Consider the following 12,698-nt stretch of genomic DNA (forward strand, 5'->3'; position numbering starts at 1 on the left):
GAGAGGCTACGGGACCTGAACCTGTTCAGCCTTCACAAGAGAAGGCTGAGGGGGGACCTGGTGACCATCTGTAAACTCACTAGGGGGGACCAGAAGGGTTTGGGGGAGACCTTGTTTCCCCCAGCCCCCCCCCCCAGAGTAACAAGGAATAACAGCCACAAGTTGTTGGAGAGTAGGTTTAAATTAGACATCCGTAGGAACTACTTCACAGTTAGGGCGGCTAGAATTTGGAACCAACTTCCAAGGGAAGTGGTGCTGGCTCCTACCCTGGGGGTCTTTAAGAAGCGGCTCGATGCCTACATGGCTGGGGTCACTTGAGCCCAGTTTCCCTCCTGCCCAGGCAGGGGGTTGGATTTGAAGATCTACAAGGTCCCTTCCGACCCTACTTCTATGATTCTATGAAGTGCCAAAGGTAACACTTGACATTTTAGCGTACAGGTGTTTTTCTCCTTGTTATAGAATCACAGAAATGTACGGCTAGAAGGGTCCTTTAGGCTAGGATCTGACATTACACATAAACCAATTTAAGTGATCAGAAATTGGTTTAAACCTGTAACAGAACATAAGTTCAGTGCCCATAAACCAGTTTCAAAATGGCTGAAACTGGTTTAAGATAAACCTGGTTGAATGTAATATCAGACTGATTTGGGTCAAACCAGTTTATGCAATGTCTGTCCCAGACCCCTTCCTGGTTTAAGTTAAACCAGAGTCCCTCAGCATCCCAGATGCTTTGCAGCCCTGGGCTGGGCTGAGCCATCTGCTCCAGAGAACAGACTACTGCTACCAGGCAGGTCTCGGGTTCCTTGACAACGACCTACTTCTTTTGTGCAGGGGGAATGCTCGGGTGGGATGGGCTTCACCTCTTCCCTAAAGGCAAGTGTGTCTTTTCTTCCAGGTTGGCTGATCTCATACAGCGTGCTTTAAACTAGCTTTGCCGGGGGATGGGGCCACAGGGGGAAATGACAACGCTTCCCAGCCAAGAGAGGTGATGAACACAAGAAGTACCTAGGTAAGTAGCTGGGGTCCGGATAGTTCTGGGATCAGGGGGGCGGTGCATACACCTACAGGAGGCCTTAAATACCTCTACACTAATGCTCATAGTATGGGGAACAAGCAGAAGGAACTTGCCTCCTGCTAGCTAACACAAACCTGGACATAATGGGGCTCACTGAAATGTGGTGGGATTCAACCCATGACTGGGCGGTAAACATCAAGGGCTATAAACTGTACAGGCGGGATAGAACGGGGAGGAAAGGTGGGTGTGTGGTGCTCTATGTCATAGAGTCCTCAACAAACAGCATGGGGTCAGAGGAGGGGCAGACTGAAGTGCTCTGGGTTAGATCAAAGACAACAAGAAGTCCTTTTTTAAATACATAGGAAGTAAAAAGAACGCACTGGGTAACATGGGGCCCCTGCAGGACACGCTTGGCAAACTGGTGGTTGCACCAGATGATAAAGCTGACCTCTTTCACAAATACTTTGCCTCCATATTTCTGAGCAGGGACCGGAATATCCCCCACCCCACTGGGATCCTGAACAAACTCAGGAGAGGCACAGCCAGGCCCAGGGTCAGAGAGGACCTGGTCAGGGAACTTCTGGTGGGACTGGATATCTTCAAATCAGCAGGTCCAGATGATCACCACCCAAGGGTGCTGAAGGAATTGGCAGAGGCCATTGAGGGACCCCTGGAAAAGCTCTACAAGCATTCGTGGTGTTCTGGTGAGGTGCCAGAGGATTGGGAAAGGGCCAATGTGGTCCCCATTTTCAAAAAAGGGAGGAAGGAGGACCCAGGAAACTATAGGCCCGTTAGTCTTACCTTGGTCCTGGGGAAGATCTTTGAGAAAATTTTCCAAAAACACATCTGTGAGGGACCAGCAGGGGAAATTATGCTTAGGGGCAACCAACATGTGTTCATTAGAGGCAGGTCCTGTCAGACCAACCTGGTGGCCTTCTACAACCAGGTCACAAAACCCTTGGATGCGGGTGTCATGGTGGATATAGTCTTACTGGTCTTTAGGAAGGCCTTCAACACTGTCTCTCACCACATTCTCATCAAAAAATTAGGCGACTATGGCATCAATGCCTACACAGTCAGATGGGTCACAAATTGGCTGGAGGGTCACACCCAGAGAGTGGTGGTGGACAGGTCATTTTTGACCTGGAGGGATGTGGGCAGTGGGGTTCCTCAGGGCTCTGTCTTTGGGCCTGCCCTGTTCAACATCTTCCTCAGTGACTTGGACGAGGGAGTGAAAAGTACCTTGTTCAAGTTTCCAGATAAAACTAAGATGTGGGGAGAAGTGGGCACGTTAGAAGGGAGGGACAGGCTACAACTAGATCTGGACAGGTTATAAGGGTGGGCGGATGAGAATAGAGTGGGTTTCAATACTGACAAGTGCAAGGTACTGCACCTGGGGAGGAAGAACCAGCAGCATACCTACAGGCTGGGGAACTCCCTTGTCATCAGCACAGAGGCAGAAAAGGATCTTGGAGTCATTATTGATTCCAAGAAGAACATGGGCCGCCAATATGAGAACGTGGTCAGTAAAGTCAACCGCACCTTGTCATGCATCCACAGATGCATCATGAGCAGGTCCAAGGAGGTGATCCTTCCCCTCTATGCAACATTGGTCAGGCCACAGTTGGAGTACTGCATCCAGTTCTAGACACCGCATTTCAGGAGGGATGTGGACAGCATTGAGAGGGTCCAAAGGAGGGCCAATCATGTGATTGGGGGGGAACAGGGCAGGCCCTATGAGGGGAGGCTACAGGACCTGAACCTGTTCAGCTTCCACAAGAGAAGGCTGAGAGGGGATCTGGTGGCCATCTATAAACTTACCAAGGGGGACCAGCAGGGAATAGGAGAGACCCTGTTCCCCCGAGCACTATCAGGAATAACTAGGAATAACGGCCATAAGTTGACTGCGAGTAGGCTCAGGCTGGACATCAGGAAGCACTACTTCACAGTCAGGGTGGCTAGGATCTGGAACCAATTTCCAAGGGAAGTGATGCTTGCTCCTACCCTGGGGGTCTTCAAAAGGAGGCTAGATAATCATCTCGCTGGGGTCATTTGACCCCAGCATTCTTTCCTGCCCATGGCAGGGGGTCGGACTTGATGATCTGCTCAGGTCCCTTCTGACCCTACAACTATGAAACTATGACTTGCCCCATGCCTCTCCTCCCTAGCCAGACCTCTGGGGCAGATGGCAGGCACTACAAGGTCTGCCCAGATTCCTCCTGCCCCACCACCCCCACCACTCACTGCTCAAGCAGAGATCCCCTCCTCCCTCCATCCCATCCCCCACAGCATGGACCCCAGCTCCACAGATCCTAGGCATGTGGTATCCTAGTTAATGCTGAGAGGGTGGGGGTGTGTGTGTGTGTGTGTGTGTGTGTGTGTGTGTGTGTGTCCAGTTTCACTGGGACAGCAAGACAGAACAGTGTCCGCTTAGGGCTTTTTGGAGCTAATCAACAGGTCAGCTGGTAATGTCCCTCCATTCCTTCCCTGGAAACAGCTGTTTAAAAAGAGCATGAACTAATGAAAGATGCTTTTGTTTTGTTGATGGGCTGATAAACTCTGTGTTATCAGCCTTTGTTAGTTTGCAGCCCTGTCAGGTTTGCAGACAGTATGAAGAAGCAGGGAGAAGGAGATTGAAAAGCTCAGCATCATCAACAGATGCATGCACTACACACACCCCTTTTGCCTCAGAGTGGTAGCCAGGGGCTGGGGGCTGGCAACAATCCTGCCCCTTGAGCAGTGAGTCTGGAAAAGTCTGGGACTCTCCTGCCACTTGAGCAGCAAGCGGGAAAAAGCCTGGGATGGTGCAGATCTGGGGTGGGGTTTACACCCCTCTCTAATCAGAGCATCCTGCTGGGGCCTGGCCATACACCCCCTACCCCACCCCGCAGCTCAGCACTATGAAAGGGAAGGGAGGGTTCTCTCTAGCACCCCCCAGCTTGTAGCCTCAGGCACTGCAAGTACGTGCCTGCATTTCTTCAGTCCAGAGAGGATGTCTATATGATTGCAAACCAGTTCAACCTAGGCAGGTTAGACTAACCTGCAAAGATTGAATCAATTCAGGCTCGGGCTTTTTGAATGTCTGTCCCTAGATTTAGAGTTCATCTAGTTCAACCTCCCTGCTTGAGGCAAGATCATCTCTATCTAAAGCAGTCTACACAAATCCATTGTCTAGCCTATTAGCAAAACCACACAGTCAACCCTGACACAGCCACATGACATAACACCCTAAACTGCCACAAGTAAATCAGGGCTACCACAGTAGCCAATGTCCTGCTGCTGCAAGGGTTGTTAAAATGTTCTCCAGAGATCCAAGGAAGATTGCTACATTCCCTGCTACAGACAAAGACAAACCCCCTGACAATTGGTACCAACTTGACCATGAGGTAAAATTCCTGTATGATCCCATATATGGCAATTGGTTTGACCCTGAGCAGAGGGGCAAGACCTTCTAATTAGGAACTTCTGAGTTTAAGTCCCAGAAGAAGCACTAGTATACCCCAGTCAAAGTCCCTAGCTTTCACTTCAGCCAACACCCAATGCTTATGAGAAAGACAAACCCCACTCCCTCCCTCCCCCGCCCAATCCCCTGCCCTGATACATGTAGCAGCAGGAGGGGGAAATTCTCATTCCTGTCCCCTTGTGAAAACCAAGCAAAGCCAAGAAGCATAGGAAACATACACAGTAGAACAAAGGCACAGCTACTTCTACATAATCCCTGAAGAATGCTTGTCCAACTTCTTCTCGAACACCTCCAGTGATAGAGATTCCACTACATCCATAGGCCGTGTATTCTACTGCCTTACTGTTCTAACAATGAAGAAGCTTTCTGGATTTTTAATCTAAATCTATTTTGCTCAAACTTCAAGCCACTAGTCCACAACCTGCTCTCTCTCTCCTTCTTTATGGCAGTCCTTCAAATATGTAGACCACTATCATATCTACTCTTAAGCAGCTCCTTCCCATAATTATTCCACACATGTCCTTAGCTAACTTTTGGACATCACTGTCTTCCTTTATGAGATATGCACATGTACAAAATGTTGGAGTATTTCAGGTTTGGGACTTCCAAAAATACATGTGTGGACTAATATGTTCAAATTCTGCACTTAGACTCATTATTCCTCCCAACGTTGCCATGAAGCAGTAAGGTGCCTTTGACTAAAACCATTCTTCCCATAGAGATCTTCATAGTTCATATTTTGAAAAAAGACTGGAAGATAACCTGAATGTCCTGGTGAATATTTTCTACTTTAAAAATAACAGCTTTGTCTAGTTATGTTATTAGGCCTCAAGTGGGAAAGGACCTAGCTATCAAACATAAATGTCAATCTCAACTTAATAAATAGTTGTTCATTATTTTATTAATAACACAGAGCAATTTATAAATCTTATGGATACATTGGAAAATGGACAACAAGAGTCAAAACTATAAATATATCACAGGCATAAAAGAACATACTTCATGAAAGTATATGCAGTGGTACTAGTAGGTCGTTTCAGAACTATGCTAGGAAAGTTTTGTGGAAAATCATTTCAGTTTACTTGGGCCTATGGCAGAAATCAGGCAGGTAAAAACCAGCAGAGATGAAGCAATGACTAGAATTTTTACTAGTAGCAGAGAGACACCTTGATGATTGTAGAAAGATTGTGAGTACCTTTCCACATGTTTCCAGTGTTTGTTACCAACTGCAAATAGTCAAATAACAACATTAGTATGAATAGAATACTTCATCACTAGGCATCACTGATCCAGAGGATACTTATCAGTTCTAACTATGGATTTTATTGCAAGGACCTCTTTTGGGAACTCAGTCTAGAAGATGGGAAAGAACACCTTCCATGCTTGTTTTTGTATTTCAAGTTACTTAAGCACCTTGATTTATGTTATTAGTACTGCTTGGCTTTTCTCCTAGAAAATCATAACCAAAAGAGGTGGAAGACAGCTTTGCGCAAGCATTTTATTTATTCATAGTGTGTACAGCACATATAGTGCATATTGTGCTTTTGTACTCTAAGTAATGGCTGTTCTCTGCTGAGGTAAATTGTGTCAACAAGGAGTCTTGTGCACTACTAGCCTTTTGTTAAATGACTGAACATTGTGTAAAGACATATTGTAACTTCTAGACTACTGCTATGTTAGTCTTTCTCCTTTTGTTATGGCCATAGACCTTTTTTTTTCCCTTTACAATAGACTGGTTTCCCTGCTGAGTGATCTTAATGCTCACAGAACACATCTGTTGCTCATGTTGTTCAGACACAAAAGCAATTTATATTTTGCCAGTCACATAAACTTCTCTTACTGATTGTGCCATTTTATTGAACAGGGGGACCTAAAGAACATTAATACTGTGACCCCAGGTAACCTTTGCAATTATCTGAATGCAGTATCCCATTAGTTCTTTTAAAGTCTGTTTCCTCCCTCTTGAGCCCCACCTTTTTTTTTTTTTTTTAATAACTATAATGATGCTTGAGGGTTCTTGCTTGTAGTTATGTTGGTCCAAGGACACAGGCAGACAAGATTCTTTGGGTAAATGTGATATCTTTTATTAGACCAACTAAATACTTGGAAAAATTGTACTTTGCAAACTTTCAGGCACAAACACCCTTCTTCTTGGACCCAATTCTGAAAGAGATCTTTCCAGAACCACCCACCCTACCCTTTAAACAAGCACTAAACCTTGCTAACCTCATCACCAGAAGCAAACTTCCTATGGCCCAAATCACACTGAACGGATCCAGATCATGCCAGGATAAGAAATGTAAAACCTACCAACGCAACTCCACCACTCCCACAATAACTACACCCCCACAACAGAACCATCACCATTCCTAGATCTTACACCTGCACCTCCAGAAATGTTACACATCTCATCCAGTGCACTAAATGTCCTGATAAAAAAAGATAAAATATACAAATATATATTTGCATACCTTCAACCCAGTAGGAAGTGTGCTCTATTCACTTTTCCAACTTTGCATGACTTCTTTTCCACAGCCTCAACATTGTCTCAACAACAGTATACAGATGCCCTGGATTCATCTGCTGTTACAACATCTGGATCAAGAGCTGAAGGCCAAACAGGAAGAGACATTTTAGATAAATGCAGTAACATTTACAAGTCTGGCTACCTCCAGGTTGTAGCTCTTAGCTATTGAGAATGCTAAAATACACCAATAACCGTGAAACCCACCAGCAGCTTCTACTTTAAATATTTGAATATTCAAGTTTGCAGGCCCTTGCTGACCCGAGCTCACCCTTAGTGCAGCTTGAAGGGAACTGTTCCACAACAAGAGGCCCAAAGTAATCTTTGGGCACAACTTCAACAAGTATGGAATTAAAAAAAATAAATGACTGAAGGCCAAATAAAGATGAGCCTAGGAAAAGAGTCTAGAGAAGCTGTCTAGCCCAAATGAACAGAAAAGGAAGGTGACACAGCTGATAGCTAAAAAGATTTGAAAAATACCTTTGAATTTTTAAGCATTCCATGCAAGCAGCTCCTAACCCTGGAGAGTATTCAAAATTGAAATCATCTGGGAGTGAAACCTTCGTCCCACTAAAAAGAATGGGATGTCTGCCACTGAATTCAATATGGAGTGCAGAAAGAAGGGACAGTATTTTATCACAGGTTTTTAACCAGGAGCTTGAAAGAGAAGATGTGAGAGGCAAGGAGGAATACAGCAGTTTATTTATCATTCAAACTGCCACACTTTCAGGACTCTGCACATTTCTCTCTCAGCTTTTGGTTTCAAGCAAGTAAAGCACCATCTTCAACCCAAATAACACCAATATTAAGCACAAATTCAAGCACTTTGCTGAAAAGAGATGGGCTTGTAAGGACTGTATTTCTCTCTCCTCCTCTCCCTGCTTGCTCTGTCTAAGCCTTTCTGTTCACCCCTCCCTTTTTTTACTGTTGTGCCTTCCTCCATGTTGCTTATTATGCCCAGCTGTACAAAACACCTCTCCTGCTCTACTTAGTGAGGTGACCAGCAGCAAACCAGATAAAAAGAACCTTTTTTCCTTACAAGGTCATGTGGCAGAAAAATACCAGAGTGAGGGCTTATACTACAGGGCTCTTGATCCCCACTGTAGTGAGTTTCTGCTGTCTTCTCACAGCTACTATGTGGTATTTGGAAATTTACAGGTATTCGTGTCAGGTGTGGTTCATTTGGCAGCACTATATCCTCAAGTCTGCTTTGAAAAGTATCAACAGAAAGATTTTAGTGTATCGGTTACATTCCTTTTTTTTTCCCCTAAAGAAGAGCCTCAGGCCAAGACTGAGGTTTAATTTGCAAATCTGCATCTGAAGCACATAAAGTAACTCCTTGAGCAATACCTGGCTCTAGCTCATTGTCATGAGAATTAATTCAACCACAGAAAAAATTAAGCAACAGAGCAAAATGAAATTGGTGGGATTTCTGTTACTGATTGTCATGTATCTATCAACAAATATTTCCAGTCTCTGGATTAGAGTGGATGTAAATGTATTTCCATGCATAGCTAGACTTCAGCTAAGAGCAAGATGATCCATTGTTTTGGCCTCTTATTCCACCAAGAAAAAAAGCCACAAGGATCTTAGCTGAGACACATTTTTTGTCATTAAAATTTTATTATGATGTGTATTTAAAGTAAACATGTCCAGACAAAATTACCTCTTAGATATGCAGAGGGTAACACTGGCAAGAAGCTGTAACAGTGCTTAATCTATTCACAGTAGAACAATGAACAAGCTCCTTTCAGTTATGTTAATATGTTGGGTTCTCAGAGGGAAACATAAGAGCCATGATAAAACATAAATTATGTTTATAAATTGCATAATGTATAAACTGAAGTTGCCTGTAATATTGATGAATAGAAAGAAACCCATCCAAGATAAAGATAGATAAGATTTATAAGAGGTCAGAGTTTTGAGAGAGAACTTTATATATAAGCAAATAAAATTACTCTCTCTATTTTGCTAGGTACTCAGATATAGTGATGAGTGGCTATTTAAGCAGGACATATCTAGGCTGAACTGTCCATTGGTTCTTTTCCTCCAGCTTCCCGTATTTAGAAGCATAGGAAGTCTTAATTTTGTGGCTGTCCCCTTAGCCATCATGCTTACCACCCACTGATGGATCTGTCCTCCACAAATTTATCCAGCCTCCTTTTGCATCTTGTTAAATTATTGGGCTCAACAACACCCAGCTCATATGGATGTTCAGTAGTACAACCAAGAACAGAGCACAGATCTCTTGACAAGAAATCCCACTTGCTGAGCTATGTGGCTAGCAGTTTACCACACAAATCCAGAAGAACTAATAGGTTTTCAGGTGGACAAACAGGAGTCTAGTTAGGTAACCATTAATCCATGATGTGACTGAATATGATTTGTGTTTGCCCCCTTAGCCTATCTGTATTACTTTTTTAATTTGTGGCTGGAGATCTGAACAGATCTGTGCAAACTGCCTCTATTCTACATAGCAACATAGATCAAATGAGGCACAGAGCGATTTACGGGACTTTTGTACACTTGACCAAAAACATTATCTTCATGTTTTATGCTCTTACACCACTTCCTGGTGCTGGCTAAGGGCTGAGCTGGATTCCAAATGTATTTGTGGGTCCAAAGATGAAGCAGTCTATTTCTTATTACATGTAGTGACAGGGGCTGGCCCAGGGCCGGGTCTCAACATCGGCCCACCCATCTGTCTAGGACCTGCCCAGTCTCACCTGCCATGACTTGATGAACAATTTAATTTAATAAGCAGGAGGCTGCCCATAACTGCCCTGATGCCAGAGGGTGCTATCTACTCAAAGCCCTTAAAGTGGCAAACACTTTAAGTACTTGTAGACCAAGGTGCTCTAAGACACAAGTATAGTCAATTGAATGTGGCAATGCTAATAGTAAATTATGCTTACCAATGTGGTTATGTTTTCAGATTGACTGGATATTTAAATACTCTCCAGTGCCTCAGCATGCTAGACTAGTGGAGAAAATTTGAGTCATATAATTTGAAGCACAGACCATACTGGAGAGAGCTGTATGAGTTATTGTTTGCCTCAGCTCTCTAATAAAATGTGGTGATGTATGCATATGCACGTTTTTAAGAGCATCTTTTAACAGTCTCTCCCCCACTCCCCTCCCCGCTCTCTCCCTGGGAAAAGAAACAAATCTAAATACGTTACAGATCACCATTAAAAAGCCATTCCAAAAACCAAAACCTATAGTTGCTGTGTGGCTGTTCCCAGTGTTCATTATAACATCAGCTCATCCTTAGCTTCAATTTTAAATTGTGTCTGTAAAATTTTCTGAAACCAGAAGTGAAATCCTGACTGCTCTGAAGTCAGTGGCAAACCACCTTGGGGTCAGGTTTTCACTGAGGTGATCAGGTTTCTACATGTTTCCAAATACAAAAAGAATTCTGCTTTTCAACAGAAACAATTGCTTAATTCCTTTCTATAGTAATCATCTCAGAATTGAGCATAATTGCTTCCCCAGGATCATTAGCTGGCAAAAACATAATTGGCGGCAAATCTGGATTTCACTATTTCACTCAGACTACCAGACAATTAATTTGTAAACCATTTAGCTGCCCAACTTTTTCTGAAGGGGAGGCTTTATATCAAGCAGCTGATGGAGAGTGGGGGACAGCAGGCTGTGCTTATTATTTAGAAGAGTTATTTCAGAATGATGACCTTAGTAGACAGTTCCCCTGTGTTTGTTGAACTGTTTGGAAACAGACTGGAGAGGGAATAATAGGTCATTAGTAATGATGCGGATATGAAATGGAGTCTTGTTGCAAGCTAATGTTTTCATCATCTCTCATCTGTTCCATGGCTTAGCTGAAGTGAGCTAGCCCTTTCTGTCCACTGTTAAAGAGGCAAGTGTCAAGTCTAGATCACAGAGCCACAGCTGGAAAAAACATCTATAATTCCTGTCCGTGAAGAGACCTGGAGTTTCAACTATTGTAGAAATGGTTTCTGCACATGGTAGGTATAGTGGTAGGTAAGAAAGCTGCTCTGCCAGTTTCTCCAAGTACTGTTGAAGTGATGTTGTAGCATTATGGTCCAGGAATTGAGTTGGGCAAGGATCTTTGTGAATGATTATCTTATTTGACCAAAACCATAGTCAAAATAAAGGGATGTATTTAGTAGCCATGTTGGTCTGAGACAAAAAGAAATGCAGAACTCTTGGTTCAGAGATGATACTTGTTATTAGTTGGAATGAAGACAGACAAACTTTTAAACGCAAGGCATTTGTCATCAGGTCTGCTGATGCCTTTCATTTGAGATGCCTCACATGCCATGTACGTCTTGTATGCCATGCTGCCTCTTAAACTGCAGGGCTGTGCCTGCAAGGGACTGTGGGTTCTGATTAGTAGCAGAGCTAATTAGTCTGCCCCAAAGTGCCTCATCATATAGGTAGACTGTTTCTGGTTTAAGGAGACAACACAGAATGTTTGAGCACGTTTATCGTGCAGACACGGCCTTAGAGAACAGAGGCATCTACGATTTTAGGAGCCTAAAATTCTGTGCCACCACGCCTTGGCACCTATCACTCACCTATGTCATCCTGAACTTCACAGATTAGGCATCCCTGGGCCTACATTTGCTAAAAGGCCTGATCCAATAGGTGTGCTCAGAGCATGCCTAATTCACACAAACAACACCGAGTTCAGCACAAAACATGCTAGCCACCTGAGCTGAAAACTGTGACCATAGAATGAGCCATGGATAGTCATCTCTTACATCATAGCCTAATGGTTAAAATGCTTACTAGGAAGTTGAAGATGTGGGTTCAGTGCCTTCTTCAGCCTGACTGGTTTCAAAACTATATCTCTTACCTCGCAGAAGAGTGCATCCACCCCTCTTTTGAAACACTGACATTGGACAGAAAGGAACACAAGATTCACAGACAGAGTACCTAAGAGACTGTATCTTAATACTCAACCTCACCTCACCCAAGTCCCTTTGTGGATTTAGCCCTATGTTCCTTGGAACAGGACCCTGTTGTATTTATAAAGCGTCTCGATGAACAGAATATACCTGGATGTTGTGATTGGAGGGACAGTCACAAACGTATTCCAGTCACAGCCCAGGTGTGACAGGCTACTTGGCACACCTGTCACTGTAAGCGAAGGCAGACAGTGTGAGAAGCAGGCTACAGGGGTCAGTTAGAGTCAACTGCAGGGGGCCAGGTTTGAAGCATATAAGCCCAGGGCCTGAGCTGGTTGGGCAGTCTAGCCATGAGAGAAGAGCTTGGTAGCAGCAGGGCTTCTGGGTCACGTCTGAGCTGGGGAAGTAACTTTGGTGGTTTGTGGAAGGGGCTAAGGGGAGGAAAGGAGGTCCCAGATAGCCCAGAAAGGAGAGAGGGCCAGAGAGCTTGAAGGCATATAGCCCAGGAAGGGACAAGTGTCAGCCAGGCCAGAAAGCCCAGGAGGGGCCAGGGAGCCTGAGGGTCTCACTAGCCCAGGAGTGGGGCCAGGGCCTAGAGATGGGTGGAAGGCCAAGGAGGGCCACAGCTGGAGACACATGGGGCCAGGGGAGGCCAGGAGTCTTACTACCCTAGGAGTGGATCCAGGACCCAGAGAGATAGGCTAAAGACCAGGGGTCACAGCTGGAGGCCAAGGAACCTGTAGCCCCAGGGGGTAAAGACGGGCTGAGAGCCTGTAGCCCAGGAGGGGTGTGTCAGCAGGGATG

At 44.6% G+C, this 12,698-nt stretch overlaps 1 long non-coding RNA gene across 3 annotated transcripts in view; it reads right to left on the bottom strand.

Moving 5' to 3' along the window:
• LOC112548044 overlaps positions 1–12,698 on the bottom strand; it is a 112,368-nt gene that overhangs the window by 73,809 nt on the left and 25,861 nt on the right. For 2 of the 3 annotated variants that reach the window (XR_003091854.1, XR_003091855.1), the window contains exon 3: positions 6,950–7,085. This is a non-coding gene — a long non-coding RNA (uncharacterized LOC112548044). Of the gene's footprint in view, positions 1–6,949; positions 7,086–7,482; positions 7,863–12,698 lie in introns of those variants that run through there. The other variant, XR_003091856.1, reaches the window with a different exon arrangement.

This window comes from Alligator sinensis, unplaced genomic scaffold, assembly GCF_000455745.1.
Source record: "Alligator sinensis unplaced genomic scaffold, ASM45574v1 scaffold1502_1, whole genome shotgun sequence".
In the NCBI taxonomy this organism is placed as follows: Eukaryota; Metazoa; Chordata; order Crocodylia; family Alligatoridae; genus Alligator; species Alligator sinensis.